The 16712-nt window shown below is 43.3% G+C and overlaps 1 protein-coding gene across 2 annotated transcripts in view; it reads right to left on the minus strand.

Annotated features, from left to right (window-relative positions):
- bcl9 (BCL9 transcription coactivator) overlaps positions 1 to 638 on the minus strand; it is a 43901-nt gene extending 43263 nt beyond the window's left edge. Inside the window, exon 1 of one of the 2 annotated variants that reach the window (XM_086050995.1) lies at positions 526 to 638. The gene's annotated coding sequence lies outside the window, so the exon portion shown is untranslated. Of the gene's footprint in view, positions 1 to 5; positions 498 to 525 lie in introns of those variants that run through there. The other variant, XM_086050994.1, reaches the window with a different exon arrangement.
- Between the last annotated feature and the right edge of the window lie 16074 nt (positions 639 to 16712).

Genomic DNA, 16712 nt, shown 5'->3' on the forward strand with positions numbered 1-16712 from the left:
AATACCCCACGTCCGCGGAGCTCCAGTGGAATGCACAACACGCGCGGCGGGCATTGTATCCTTTTTTTCCATTTTCACCAACAAGCTCGGGCGGTCCTCCGCTGTCGGCGGCTAAAAAAACAGCATTTCTCCGCGGCTTTTGCGCCATGCCGAGACCATCGTGAATAATCCGCTTTTGTCGCGCTGGTTGCTTGGTGGGAATGGGAGGAGGAGGAGGAGGAGGGGGGGGAGAACAAAATGGGGCTTCTGTAACGTGGAAAAGGAGCGCCTCGGTTGTCCGCCACGGCTGTGGACGCGACGCGGGGCTTTGCTAGCCAGCAGCCGAAGAGCCTTTGGGTGGTTGGGTGGGGAGGGGGGTGTCGTTCGGGAGGGCGACGGACGGATACCGGAGTGAGCTGTCCCCGGGAGGAGGACCCCGCGTGTGCCCCGTTGCCAGGAGGCGAACAGTGCCTTCCCACTGGCGACACTTTTCTTTTTTCTTATCCACCTGGATTCGTCGAAGGCCAGCAAAAACATGTCACTCACCTGGGACTTTTAATTTCTCCTTAGCGACACGCCAAAATCACAACATGGTCGCGGCACCATAATAAAATGCAAACACGTCTCCCCCCCCACCCCCTTCACCCGAGTTTTTCCAGTGGTCCTTCTCCATTGCCCAGTCAAGATTTCCTGACGTCGCTCTACTAGCAATACCGCCGACAGCAGCACCCCTCTCCGTTGCGCACAAATGGTTTGGTCCGAATTCTAAGTAGCAATTCTAGGTCAGGTCTGTGTGCCAGTGAGGCTGCCGTCGGACAGTAGAGGCATACTCGTGTACGCATTCCCTGTTTAAAAAAAAAAGAAAAACATTCACCAGAACACTGGGATAAACAACGAATTCATATAGTTAGTTTCGAGTTGGGAGGACTTTTGTCAGTTTTGGGATCATTCCCAAGTTCCCAGGCTGGAAACGCTTTCGGACATCACCGTCTCTCTGGATGATGGGGTGGATGACGTCACTATATATATATATATGTGTGTGTATATATATATATATATATATATATATATATATATATATATATATATATATATATATATATATATATGTATATATGTATATATGTATATATATGTATATATATATATGTATGTATGTATGTGTTTACTATTTTTGCATTATTGATGACATCCTGAAAATTATTTGAAAAGAAAATTACACTTGAAATTACACAAAAAAGTGTTGTTCGATTAAATACCTGATTGGATGTCACCTGGTGTCCTTGCAATCATTTAAAATGCAAACACATTAAATATTTTGTATTTATTTCATTAATAGGTTTTAACATTTTTTTTTACCATGAGCAATATGAAATGATTTATTTTCAAACTATTTTTTTTTAAATTTATTTTATTTACTTTCTGTGTTTGGATGTCACTATCTCTGTTTACCACGGCATCCCTTAAATCAATTCCATTTTTACTTACTATGCAAAATATTATATAAATAATTCTAAAATTATATTATATTGAATTCCACCAGCTCCGGCCTCCCTGTGTGGAGTTTGCATGTTCTCCCCGTGCCTGCGTGGGTTTTCTCCGGGTACTCTGGTTTCCTCCCACATTCCAAAAACATGCATGGTAAGTTGATTGGACTCTAAAAATTGCCCCTAGTTGTGATTGTGAGTGTGGATGTTTGTCTTTGTGTGCCCTGCAATTGGCTGGCAACCAATTCAGGGTGTCCCCCGCCTACTGCCCAAAGACAGCTGGGATAGGCTCCAGCACGCCCCGCGACCCTTGTGAGGGAGGATAAGCGGTATAGATAATGGATGGATGGATGGATGAATTCCACCATCTATAAGTATGAGGGCATCTCTTCGATCAATTAAAACATATTTTAAAAATGACCAAAAATACTTTGTGAAATATGATTTATCCTTAAAAATATTTTTATTAATAATCATATAGATGTCACCGCCTTGCTGATGGTGCCACTGTATTCAATTCATTTGCAAACAAAATTATTTTTTATATTTAATAATCATATTTTTAATTTAAAAAAAAATGTAATATGATTTATTTTAGGATTTAAAAAAGGGGGTCATTTGTGTAAGTATAAGCTTTGATGTCACTGTATGCCTTTACAATTGTGTCCGAATACATTTAATTCAAATATAAACAAAATGTATTTATCTTTGTATTATTTAATTATATATTTTTGGGCTCTACAACGATGTACTCATATAAGAGCCTACATTTCCCATTATGCAACACTGCAGTAGTTTTTCACAGATCATATGGTCCACTCTTTTCTTTCCCAAAACTCCTCCCTTTGATGACATGTGTTGTAACAGTTCCAGGGTCAAATTGTGACCATAAAAAAACTTGCAAAAGAGATTGTTTAAAGCGAGATGCTTGTATTCCTAACTGTCATCCATGTGTAAAAGTAAGTGAATCGCTGTATCCTGATAACACATGAGGCATAACATTTAGAATCATGATCATATTATTCATACAAAGGCCTAGATAGACCAAACTGACGTCGGGAAGTGATTGCGCCGTCTGATTGACGTAGTGAACACCGTCGTAACATCGGATCCCGTTGGGAAGCGTCTGGTGGGTGTTTCAGCATGTTGAATCAGCGCCGTAAGTCGTGACATTCGGTCACTGTTTGGCTGTTGGCTAGCGAATCAACGCACGGGGCAAGAACAGGAATTAACGAATGCGGATAAACTGAGCACGACTTTACTGCTTTAATCTTCTTACAAATACAAGAGCGAGGGTTGACAATGTAAGTATTGCATGATACTGTGTCAAGAGCGTGAGGGTTTGCTTCACGTGGGAGTTCATAGTGAGCGAAAAATATAGCGCAATGCATTGTTTACGTTTTTATACTCCGCCCCTGGCCAATAGCTTTCCGGTTGGCTTTTCCTAACCACGAGGAATAGTGACTACCGCCACCGATGGTATGGAGGGGTATTACATCTCACGCATGCGCAGAAGGTACTTAATGGTCAGCGTCGGTTTGTCATTGCGGTGTATTTTTCCAGCGTGACGTGCCGACAGTCGGCCCGACGCCACAGGGGGTAAGCGTCTGTCACAGTTGGCCCACTTCGGATTGGTCTGTCTAAGCCTGAACACATCATCATTTGGACTGCTTGGAAAGTTATGTGGATGTCATACATCATATTTGTACAACTTCAATTAATTGAGTGCTACAGTGACAATATTACAATATGAGCAGGAAAACATGGAATGTTTTTTTTTCCCTTAATTTGATCTCAACATCATTCCATTAAACGCAAGTCATTCACTCTTATGCACTTTAATGTTCCCGCTGAGCAGAGTCATTTAATGACATTTTGGAATTTTAAAAATAGACCGCAGCCACTTGACGATTCATATCACTTGTGGCACAGCCTCAGCCTGCCCCCTCACTCATACACACGTATGAAAGAGGGACTATCACAAGCCTCTGAGGAAGAGTGAAACATTAAAGACATGCAACGTGAGAGTGGTCCTCCTCAATTATTCATCAAGATACATTTCAAATGTAACCCAAATGTATAATCAGGACAATTGGGGATTGAATTAATTGCTATTTAAGCGTACACACTATTAAGCCGGCCTCATTGTATGCACGTGCATACACATTCTCAGTCTCAAGGGGCTTTCAAAGTAAAGATGTTTTCGCAAACGGCAGGACATTCATGTTGGAGTGTGCTGTTTGAAGCCTGCTGCTTTGCGTATGTGATACACAAAATTGTGAATGAAAAATTATATGACTAGGATTACGTGGCGGCACGGTGGTCGACTGGTTAGCACGTCCGCCTCACAGTTCAGAGGTCGTGGGTTCGATCCCGGCTCCGGCCTCCCTGTGTGGAGTTTGCATGTTCTCCCCGTGCCTGCGTGGGTTTTCTCCGGGCACTCCGGTTTCCTCCCACATTCCAAAAACATGCATGGTAAGTTGATTGGATACTCTAAATTGCCCCTAGGTGTGATTGTGAGTGCGGATGTTTGTCTCTGTGTGCCCTGCGATTGGCTGGCAACCAGTTCAGGGTGTCCCCTGCCTACTGCCCAAAGACAGCTGGGATAGGCTCCAGCACGCCCCGCGACCCTTGTGAGGAGAAGCGGTACAGATAATGGATGGATGGATGGATTACGTTTTTACCCATAGGAAATCATGGAAACACACATTTCTGCAAATACAGTCCGTCTCAGGGTTAAACTGTCCCAAACATAAAATCGGTATGGTTTAGGTAATGTTTTAAAATAACATTTTACCAGTGATGGTCATGCAAGTGTAAAATGAATTTAACCAAAACAATTAATACAAAGTCACTGATGGTGTAGTGGTACACTTGCCTGAGTTGCGTCCTGGCAGCGTGGGATCAGTTCCCGACGAGTTCCCGCTCAGTGACGGTGTCAGTGTGTGCCCTGCGACTGGATGGTGACCAGTTCAGGGAAGTCCGCCTTTTGTCCAAAATCAACTGGGATAGGCTCCAGCACCTCCCACAAACCCCGTACAGGATAAGCGCTGTTGAAGATGACACATAATTAATGTAAAATAATGATTCAGATCACACAATAGATTTCCCTCGTCCAATCTGCCTGGCAACAAGTGATCACATGGACATTTTATTTACCAAGTTAATTTTAATGGCATATACCTATGTTTTTTCGCTAAGGCACATGGGATTTTGCCCCACAAATTCTACCAAGTAATTAGTGACCACATGGAAAGTTAATTAATTCACCAAATTAGCATGAATAGCGCTGATGGTGTAGTGGTACACACAAAATGGCGAGTACGATAGAAAGCTGACTTTATCTGCAACCTCATTTTATCCACACAAGAAAGGGGGGGGGGTCCTGTGTTTGATTATTATTATTATTATTATCATTATTATTATTATCAATGAACAACCCTAATGCGCAAATTTTTATACTATTTGTGCTTTTATAAACAGGGAATGTTTTTTGGTTGATGGAAAATTGAATTGTAACTTGCTCTCTGTTAAAACAAAAAAAAACAACTGGTCTTATACATTTGAGACTTGTTGCTTACCGAACCGGTACCGAACAGTGACCCCCATACCGAGGTACGTACCGAATATATATATATATTAGGGGTGTAACGGTTCACAAAAGTCACGGTATACATATATATATATACATATATACAAATATCACACACATATACTGTACATACATATAGCCTTTCATTTATCCATCCATCCATTATCTAATCCGCTTAACCTCACAAGGGTTGCGGGCCTTTCATTTATCACAGTGAATATTTTTGGGCATGGCAAATCTTGTGATTTGTGCTGCATATTTTTGACTTGCGACAAGCAGACCACAGTTACAGTGGACATGTTTGTGCACGCTAGTAAAGATCAGCGACACATCACAAAGCTCTGTCTCCCTCTCTCTCTCTCACAGTACACACACGCATACATACACGCGCACACACACGCATATACACACAAATAGTTGTGTGCGCATGTATGCATGATAAACACCACTCTTGGTGTAACAGTAGACTGGCAGAATTCCCACACTGGGTTGCATTAGACATGCAAGACGAGCAAAGCTGTGTGTGGTGGACACTCCCACCATACCGAGGTCTACTTTACGGCAAGAAAAAGCCGCAATCAACATCCATGTCATATGATCACAATCGCATGTATGGTACTGGATAGAAATGATGCTTTGTGTATGTGTGTGTGTTTGTGTGTGTATGAGGATTCTTTCAGCCCATCTGTTTGCGATCCCTCTTTAAAGCAAGATGCCAACATTGACTGCTCACTTATCATATTACCATCTGCATTATTTAACGCTTCCATAAACACTCTTATGCGGTATGGTGGAACACAGAGGATGGATATCTCGCTGCTCCGCCGATAAAGTTGCTACTTTTGGAAAATTAACATGGAGCATATTAATGTATACTGTGCAAGTGAACAGACTGCTGAATTTGCAGCCATGACAAAAACCTCGTCATCCCTAAAATCATGGACTGGTCTTTGAAGGACTCGTGGAACTGGCTTAAATGACGACCAACTCAAACCAAAAAGGCAGACTTACAAAGTGTAGCAATAAATTATGAAATTGAACTTTATTATGACTCTAGCAGTTAATGAGAACTTTGTACAATACATTTAGAAAGGAATATAGAGCCATTTCATTTGTCATAGTCATCATTTTTTTCCATTGGTCTGTTGGGCCCAAGAAGTTTGCCAAGCAACAAGTGACCACATAGAAATTGTGCTCTGCATGTGCAACAAAAGGTAAACGGGTATGTAGTGTTGGTCAGAGTAAAAAAAAAATTAAAAAAAAAGTTTGTTTGACATGGTAGCGGTTGTAGAAACACTGGATGAGTGAGTTGAGTTGTGTACGGCAGTGAGGTCAGTGAGCAGCGTGTCATCCGGACCAATCGTCATTCACGAGATTATCTTGGTGTGCGCTGTTGCCATGAGTAACAAGGCAAAGTGGCTCCTCGCGCATTCTTATTGACGCCTCGTGCATCAGGATGCTCCCCCACTTGAGGCATGTGCACTCTCTTTATATGATGTCTGAATTGCGGCTTAAAAATGTAACAAACATGTCTGTTTGTATTATGATTTAACCTATTTCATTGCATGAATTCTTGTCACCATGGAGAAGACATACAATACATTTCAAAAGTGATAAACATGACATGACCTGCCACACATGCGCTACATTACACAATTTTATACTTTTGTAGTTAAATTCTAACTTATTTTAGCGTCAACTAGTTCCTTGTATTTAAATTTTCTTAGTTATACACAAAAATATTAAGTTAACCCGTAATAATTTTGGATTTGCTGTTTTTTATTTTTATTTGATGGGTTGATTTGTTTCATCTGCAAAATACATTTAATTTGATGCGATTATTATTGCATGTGTTTAACTGTACATATTCTGTGATTGCTTAAAAATGTGATTTTGTGTTCAACAATATAACGTTTAATCAAATATTTAGGTATTTTCACATTTAATTTTGTGTTTAAATTGCATTCACAGTAAATAATAAGATACATTTTCCTTTTAATCTAATGTTTAATAAACCAGATAAAACGGCACAGAAATTTTAGGTGAGCTACATTTTTATTAACTTTAACAGTTTTTTGTGTTCAGCTAACTATTGAAATATAGAAGTTTTTACAAACATGGGGATTTGCAAGTAAAATATGAAGTGTCTCCCTACCCCTCTCATAAAAGGCTGACTTTCCAGAGACTAGAAAAACAGGATTTGTAAAATGTGGTACCATTGGAATATTTTCTATTGCGCCCGTCCTCATTAGCATTGCAGGTGAGCTGGAGCCTATCCCAGCTGACTGATCCAGCAGGATGTAACACGACCTCTCGCACAGTCATTCGCAAGGACATCTAGTCAATCAAAAATTCACACACTCAAAACTCATTTGAAAAAATAAATAAACAAATGAATAAATAAATAAATAAATAAGTAAATAAATAACCACTCAAACCAGTTAAACATAATGGCATAAAATTTAGTAGACATGTTCACAAGAGGAAGCATGAATGTCTCATTTTTGGAGTACTAATTTGATGTGGGAAACTCAATGCTCCAAATCTTGGCAATTCGAACTCTGAAGTTTCGTGGCAATTTAGGCTTGCTGCACACGGACCGGTCCAGCCGGATGTGATTGAACTGATGGCAACTCACACCCGCACACCTTACAATTGACCTCTTTGCAGAGCGGGGCATTTTACTAAAAATTGAGCGTCCGTTATTCGTCATCTGTCTTCAGCGTGGATACCCTAACGTCGTCCGTCATTCGTCTTTTTTACCGGGAGGGGGATATTAGTACCCATCTATAGGTCGGTCTGCCTCTAATTTTACGGCAGGCCCTCAGCGAGTCTGACTAGATTTTGAGTTTGAGTTGAGTCTCCAACCACCTCCTATCTTCAGTCAAAGTCAAACCGAAGAATTGTCCAATTGACGGCTCCTATGTTGTCAAATTAAACAGCTGGATCATTGATATCTCAAGGCGCCACTATAAACAACAATTCACACTTGGACTCTCGCCAATGGATGTCTGACCTAAAACCTGACATGTTTTTGGAATGTGGGAGGGAAGCCAGAGTACCTGGAGAAAAACCCACGCAGTCACAGTATATGACAGAAAAATGAGATTTGTAGTGTAATTGCCTGGCAAACGGCGCAGGACGGTGCCCAATCCCTCCCGCTCTTGTTTACCGTCGCCTGCAGTCGTGTTGTGCCACTCTCGTCCGCGGCGGCTGATTGTTAGCCACGCGGCGAGGACTAAAACAATGTTTATCAAGCGGTCATTACCCCCCGCCACCGCCACCATCGCTTCCTCTGGCGCGAGCCCACCCACCTGTGTCTCTCCATTCCACTAAAGTGGACTGTTAAAGACTAATCAGAGGCGAGGACAATTAAGACGGCTTCCTAATGAGAGCGGGATTTACGGCTAGACGTGGGGCGGGGAGACGGGGACTGATGATGATGATGATGATGATGACGACGACGACGACGAAGGGAGTCGGGGAGGGGGGGGCCGTGACCACCTCGCGCGATGCTATTTCTGCGTATGGACGTTCGGAGACAGGAAACAATACATGCACATATTCCTCAGCCCATATTCCCCTCTGCTTGTTGCCATGGGAACGGAAGCAGACGGAGCAGGTCTGTATCCCTCAGGTCTCCTCGCACACGCACACACGCGCGTATGCTTCTGTGCTGTCAGAGCTGGCTGCTCCTGTGTGGGCCACTGATACACACTGATTAAAGCAAGTTATAATTTGATTTTCGCAGCAGGCGCCGTTTAATAGAGCAGTTTAACTAAAGCTGTGCCTTCCCCCGGGGCTTAGGGGGAAGGAGACGAAAGGGAGCGAGCGTAAGAAAGAAAAGGCAAAAGATAGAGGAAAAAAAGAGAGGGAGAAAGAGAGAGAGAGAGAGAGGCGCTAATCCCAAACACTGCTTTCTCCTGTTTATTAATATGTGCATCCCATATTCTGCTTCTTCCCCCCCCCCCCGGTTGTAATATTGGTCCATTGTGGTTGTGGCGTTTAATTACAGTCTCGGTTTAAAAAAAAAAAAAAATCTGCTTCCTCCCGTCTGCACCGTGTCTCTCCCCCTGCTGCCCACCTCTTCCTGCATCCCCCCCTCCCACTATTTCAGACCCATTTAGCGTGATAAGCATCTTGAGACAGACAGGTCCCGTCCCCCACCCCCCCTACCCGCCACCACCTTCTCGCATCTCTTTCAGAGCGGAGGATATGGAGACTGGCATCCCGGTGCCCGCCTCGGAATACCAAGCAGGGGCTCGGGCATGTTAATATGCAGTGTGCGGGGGGGACAGAGGCTGAGATCAAAGAGAAGGCACAGACAGACAGACAAGAGGGAAGGATGGGCTGGGGGTGGCTGAAAAAAAGAGGAGTGAGACCTCCTTCCCTTCGCATCATCCTTACCACGTCATTCCCTTGAATCCCCCTCCTCCTCCATCCAAGAGAAGGCTTCATTACAAAGCGTGTTCCTGCGATTGCATTGATGTTTTTAATCAACGCGGTCAGAATGCATTTGGTGCACGTCTCGCCTCTCGCTCACTTACGACGGTCGACCGGCCAGGCCCCGAAGAGGTGTCCAGGGGCCGAAATTAAAAAAAAAAAAAAAAAAAAAAAAAAAGGTAGCACGTGTGAAATATGAATCATTAGAATACTGCAAGGACATGCTGCTGCTGCTGCTGCTGTTAGTGAGGGTAAAGGAGGAGGGTGCAGATAAGGAGGAAGAAAGGGTGAGGAAGAATGAGAGGGCACATAATAAAAGATTAACTTCTCTGGCAGAGTGCTGCAATTTCAAAAGCTTTGATTCCTGATGGAAAACGAAGAAATAAATGGGGAAGGATGCGGGAACAAAATAAGAGGAGGAGGCCTCTCATTTGGATGTTAATATCAGTTCATATATTAACAGTTAATATCAGCGAGCGTAAATGTCAAACCGCAAGACTGGTCACAAAGGGCACATATAGTCAAATGACCATTCAGACATACGGGGGCTCTATCTTCGTAGATTTTCACATAAAAACTTGCACATCTTAATTCTCGTGTACGTCAAGCCTCCCTCATGTGCCATGCTGGGCGTTTTGGCGGAGCGAGGGCGTTTTCTTTTACACGCCCCTGCTGCACTTGATAATTTGGTGGCTGAAATTAAGACTAAACAATAGACCGGTTGAAAGCACGTCTAAGTTGTGGCGCAGGTGGTGTAACGCCATTTTGAAGGATTTGATCAAGGTGCAGGCAGACATTCTGAGCTCTGCCGACGTGTGTGGTGGATGTCATCATATTTCATTCATGAATATGACAAGAGCATGCATTGAGCCCACTGAATAATACAATAACTAAATTAATTGAATGCATTCAAATTATGGATTGCATTTATTATGATCAACTTTAATATGCTTTTAAATGCACTTCACTGGCCGTGCGGCACACCTGTGGTTGGGTGGGTTTGTAATCGGGGGGGTATTCACAAATGGATGAAAGATTGGTGGTGGAATGCGGTCCCCAACTGCCCACTTCACAGCGGCCAATTGAATATCATCTACAAATGGATATCTTCCTGAAGTTCCTTATGGATGTACTTGGTGTGCGTCAGTCTCCTGCATAGAGTCCAGTGAGTCACCTTATGCTTTTGCCATGTCGATGCCTTTCCTGCACTGAATTTAAAGAGAATGAGAAGAGCCACTTCCATTTGCTGGGAAGCAAGTCAGCTGTGTTCACTCCCACAACGGCGCAAACACCAATTTCTAACTGCGCTTCCACGAAAATACCAAAAGAAAAAAAACTCCACCACATACACATAATTAGACGGTGCTTTCCACTAGACTTGACCTTGGAACAAAAATAGGGCCCATGGATTCAGAACGGACTTCCAAAGAAAAAATAAGTCCCTGAAAGCAGTTACAGGGACAAAATTGTCGGTACCCCTCTCTTACGCTAATAAAAAAAAAAACACAGTTGTCACAGAAATGACTTGAATCTGACAAAATATTAACCATACATTTTATGACGATTAAACAATTAAGATCAAACATTGCTTTATAATTATGGTTCAACATAATTACTTTAAAAAAACAACTCATGAAAAATGTCTGGACAAAATTGATGGTGCCTCTGAAAACGAAAAGGGACATGCTCAACTAGTGTTGCACCAAATACTAGTACCGTATCAGGGATTTAGCGGTACAAAAATTTCCAAATAATCCGATACTTGAGGAAAAAAATCCAGCGAAAGCGCTCCAACTATGCGTCAGACAGGTCTGGCGCGCGTCAGCCTTCAGTCGCACAGAAGGCAGGAGCCCGTCCGTGATGTACGCCAGGTTAAAGCTTTCCCATAAGGAATTGCTTGAACATGGTAAATAATTATCTGTGTCTGGATGTGTACTTTGCCATGTTCATGGCCTTCTTACTTCACGAGCACTATTTTCTTTTTATAAAGACGAGCAAGTGCGTATTTTGAGCCGGCTTCCTCCATCGACCCATTCGATGCGTTTTGGCAACAGAGACCGCTCGCTTCTCTGTTTCATCCAGTGGAATTATAAATACACTTAAGTACTGTTGTAAAACACAAAGTGTATGTGGACGTTTGGGTCTTGATCGCAAGCTTAAAACCCGGAAATGTATTTATTGTGTGTTCAAACGAAAGCAGGCCGAACACTCTTTCAACGCTCGTGCCATGTACCGCCTTACAAATGAATATTTGTCGTATCGTTTGTAATATACTCAAACGTCATGGTACAAAATGGAAACGATCATAACACAGACGTTCGGCACGAGACAAGTGGATTCAAACACCGCTTACACAGTGACGTTTTAAACTCAGACATATTCCTCCAAAAGGGGCGTAATGTCACATTGTTTGTTGTGAATCACATTGGATGACTTTTTTTTTTTTTTTTTTTCGACTGTATGAAAAGAAATTAAGGCAAGGGGGGGAAATCATTTTCCAAAGCCAATTCCAAAAGCAAACTACAAGCTACAGGGCTCCATGAGGGTGCTCAAGGCTCCTTGCCGAGGAGGAGGGGGGAAGAAGAGAAGGCAGATTAAGCAAAACCTGCTTCTCTGATTCCGGGATAAATTGCGGCGAGATGAAGAGCGGCGAGAAGGAACCACCTACGCAGCATGCACACACTCTTATTTATGTCTCAATGGCGCTTGGGCACAATGACACACACCACATTGACATTTCTCCACATGGACCTGCCTAACTCTCTGCTTGACTTCACATCGCTCTGTTTTGTTTCCTCCACTGTACTTCCTGTTCTGCATCTCCCCCGCAGACACATCATGAGGTCTTGGAGAAAGAACATTTTGAAAAAAAAAAAAAAGTTGCAATAGAATAGCAGCGCCAAGTCCTCCCTCATTAGCCCTGATTCCCCCTGAGTGACATCCTTAACAAAAGGATGCAGCCTCTGCCGCCATGGCAACAGCCTCCTCAATCTCTGCGCGCTGCATGTGTGCATGATGCGATCTCACTCTTTCCCTCTCACCGCATCATTCGCTCCGTTTTTCACTCACTCGTTTTGTTACCCCGGCTCCTGGTTTCCATTTGAGTCTCGAGCTCGTCTCATTGGATGCTTGTGGTGTGGTAACTATCAAAGATCATTAAGCCCCGTAAGACATTCACTCTTTTATTAGGGCGGACTCGCAGTGGGCCATTCAAACCGTGCTTGAGTCCACTTGACAACTCAAGTCTCTGATGCGTACTGCTAAATTATGGGACACCTCAAAGAGGTAGGCTGTGACATGACACGACTGGTCAAGCATACTCACAAACGTGTCATCCGATAACTTAACCGTGATTATCCCAGTCACAATAAATGACACGTTGTATAATTTAAATGAAAACAGCAACTACAAATATTAAACCAAGTGTCAAAACAAACAGTTGGATATTCGTATTCATCGACACGTCTCAACTCCTCTCTCAGCTCATCAGTGCAGCACTAATATTGGTTGTGCTACGCAGAAGGTAAATATATAGCTATTATATTGTCTGTCTACATGTGTTTCTGCACCATTTGTGTTTAATCCATTGTTTAAAGAAAGTCAAGTGCAAAAAAAAATCTTTACAATAGTATGTTGTGTGTACTTCCAACTAGTCTAAACATGGCATCTGATTAATATTGTGTTTTTGGAGTGTGAATTAGGGAGCGAAATCCACCTGTTTGTAGCCATCTCAGGGGGCGGCCATTTTGCCACTTGCTGTTGACTGAAAATTACATCACAGGGCCTAAGGGCTCAGGTAACAACCAATCACCTGTTTTCTGGGTTTGGTCATGTGACGTTCTCTAGTGGAGAAATTAGGCACTGTGATGTCATTTTCAGTCGACAGCAAGTGGCAAAATGGCCGCCCCCTGAGATGGATTAAAAATAGGTGTATTTTGCTGATTAATTCATATTCTATAAATGCAATATTAATCAGAATACTATGTTTAGACTAGTGGGGCCACATAGACCAACATATCATTGTGAAAGGTTTAAAGCACAGAAACATAAGTGCTATTTAGCATTAGCATTAAGCTATCTGACTGAATGGCTGAGCTATGTGGTTGTTTTAAATACACAAGGGGCAATTTTTTGTTTTTAAATAAAAAAAAAAAAAAACAGTCCAACGACGGCTATTATGACTAAAAGAAAAAATCGTACGTCAAGTCACTCGTCTCTCAAGGTACCATTGTGGTATGTTTCTTCACAAGGTGACATCACCAATTCAGGCCTGTCATGCATATTACATTTTCAGGCATTTATGGAAGTGCACAATCTTGATGTACGACAATATTGTCATCTTTTGCGAAGTTGTTGTACTTTTATCCAAGGTACAGTTGTAGTAAAAGAGCTTTGTGTGTGGGGAGGTGGGGGGGGGGGGGGGTGCTCGGTTGTGTGTGTGCGCCTGTGTGTAATCCAGGCTTCCAGGGGACCGTGCGATCGAGGCCTCGAGAGTCGAAGGCAGCGGCCAGTGTGTCTGTCTGGTGTCACAGCAAATCAACTGTCAGCTGTACACCACCTGCCCCCCCCCCCCCACACGACTCCCCCCCCCCCCCCCCCCACACACACGCTCATACAAAGTCTGAAGAGAGCGACTATGAATAGAATAACCAGAGTGTTGCCATTTTCTCCCTCATCTTCTTCCCTCTGTGAAAGAAGATTCATCAGCGTTGTTTTTTGTAAGTGGCCTCCAACACGTCTTCTCCCAAGCCTTCTGCTCACCAGTTCCTTCTTGCTTCCAACATCTGCAGGTACATACACTAGCTAAGGTCACCTTAACACATCATCTGCAGCCCTCGTTATTGACAAGAGAGGGCGGGAGAGATGCTTCCAGAGTAAGATTTGATACGGGGGGGGGTGGCGGGGGAAGTGCACCTGGGACAGGCCTCGTCTGGGGAAGCGTCTCCAGGGAGTATTTCCAGTGGCTGCGTGCCCGTGTGCAACTATGAGATGTTATTACACCGTTATGACAGTGTGTGTAGCGTCCACATAATACTAGAGGGTTGTGTGTGCGTGCTATTCTGCTCTGTCTGGTCCCTCTGTTTCTCTGCTGTCTGTGGCCTCCTCTTCCCTATGAATACTAATGCGCTTCAAACCCCAGAGATCAACCCTCCTCCTCCTCCTCTTCCTCCACAGCCTCCCTCCCTCCATCCCTGCCTCCCCTCGCCAGCGCCTTCATCCGTCTCCTCCTCCTCCTTTCGCCTTTAACTTTCCCTCTCTTACAACCCCATCTTCTCCTCCACCCCAAATGCCCGCCCAGTCCTTCCTCTTCTGTCCTACTTCCTCTGCCTTCCCTTTACATACACACTGGGCAAGACCGCTTTCCACTGTCAACGTCATGTCAGGTGTGCGTGCGCAAATGTAATTGCGTGCACATTCAAATCCTAGTAATAAAAAAAATTCTTCTCCTGAGCTGTATGCCAGTGGCTCGAAGTGCCCCCTCACCCCCAATACATTGTGACACGCTGGAAATTATTCACGGCCTAATTCATTTAAAATTGCCTAACCTGTCAGCCTCTTTATGTGTGATATCGACTCAGAGGGCAGCAGCACTTGTGTTGCGTACTGCTGAGCACTGCTTGACTTTCATGCTGCCACACCAACACCGATTTGGTCTACGAATGTAAACCCGCTACCATCAATAAAGTGACAAGTGGGATATGGAGAATTTCAAGCAAGTTTTCAGGGGAAAAGGGGAAAAAAATGAAAACAGGGATGGACAAATCATTTTGCAAAAAAGATCACCTGAGAAACTGGAATGCTTGTCGGGGACCAACAAAACAAAATCAACTTTTATCTATTTTTAAAGGGAAATCAACCCAAACACTTTTTTTTCAAGAATATGTTCCCAGCAGGCCCACAAGCATTCTGATTAATATTGCGTTTGTGGAATAAGAGTCAAGCAGGAAAATCCACCCGTTTTTAGCCATCTCAGGGGGCGACCATTTTGTCATTTCTGTTGACAGAAAATGACATCACAACTACTCAGGGCTCAGGTAACAACCAATGACGGCTCAGCTTCAGAAAACACGTCAGCCGTGATTGGTCGTTATCTGAGCCCTGAGCAGTTGTGATGTCATTTTCAGTCGACAAACGCGACAAAATGGCCGCCCCCAGAGATGGCTAAAAACGGGTGGATTAACTCTGATTCCACAAACGCAATATTTAAAGGAATGCCTTGTTTCCACTAGTGGGCTTCTATAGAACATATTCTTAAAAAAATATGTTTACGTTGAGTAGCTCTTTAATTAATTTACAAAAAGCAAGTCTTGGTTCAATAAAATGCTACATGTGTGGATACACTGTGTATTTACGAATTCCGAAATACACATTTTAAACAAAATTACAAGCAGTCATTAAAATTCCATCTTTACACTTAAAAAAACGCGAAGAATTTTGTGCGCCAACTCATCAGCCATTCCTAGTCACGCTTGTACTAGCGTCCACAGGTGTGCACATAAAATAAAAGCATAACTTTCAAAATAAAAGCAACACATAGGGTATGTTTTACTTTGACTTCATGGTGACCGTGAGGGCCGGTCAGACTGCGGGTGGGCCGGATGTGCCCAGGTCTGTTCCTAAATGACCAAGGTTTGAGGCCCTCAGTTTTCCTACATCAAAACAAAACTGTGATAAACACGCCACATTGAATGTATGAGTTGGAACAAACGGAACAAGGGTCTGCTGTGTTTATATCTTGCCATGTGACTAGTTGGTACGACGACAAATGTTATCCACATAGAGGCTAAGGGTCGCTGCAGTAAATGGAGATTGCAGAGTATAAATACTGGATTGTCAAGTGCTTAGGTAAGGCGATGGAGTAAGCAAACATTTGCATGTGTGTTTATTTTTTTCAATTGGGATTTGATTTGAGAGGAGTCTGAGGACCACTGCAGCAAAGTGGAGACTGCGGCTTATAATATTTCAGCATCCAGAGGCCTGCCTAGCAATGTGGTAACTTTATGCTAGAATGCGAGTTTAGTTTCGTCATTTCGGCTTTTACCCGGGAGGAGATTGAGGGCGGCAAGAAAACGTAGCGCTGCAGCAAAGTGGAGACTGTGGTGTGGCATTTAGAGCTAGCAACGGGCTGATGCCTGTAGATAAGGGGGCAAGTTTATCCAAGAGGACACACAGGATTGCTACAGCAAATGCAGAGCAATTGGGTAAGCTAA

The sequence above is a fragment of the Filicampus tigris genome, chromosome 14 (assembly GCF_054856515.1).
Source record: "Filicampus tigris isolate MCC_2025a chromosome 14, RoL_Ftig_1.0, whole genome shotgun sequence".
NCBI classification, from domain to species: Eukaryota; Metazoa; Chordata; class Actinopteri; order Syngnathiformes; family Syngnathidae; genus Filicampus; species Filicampus tigris.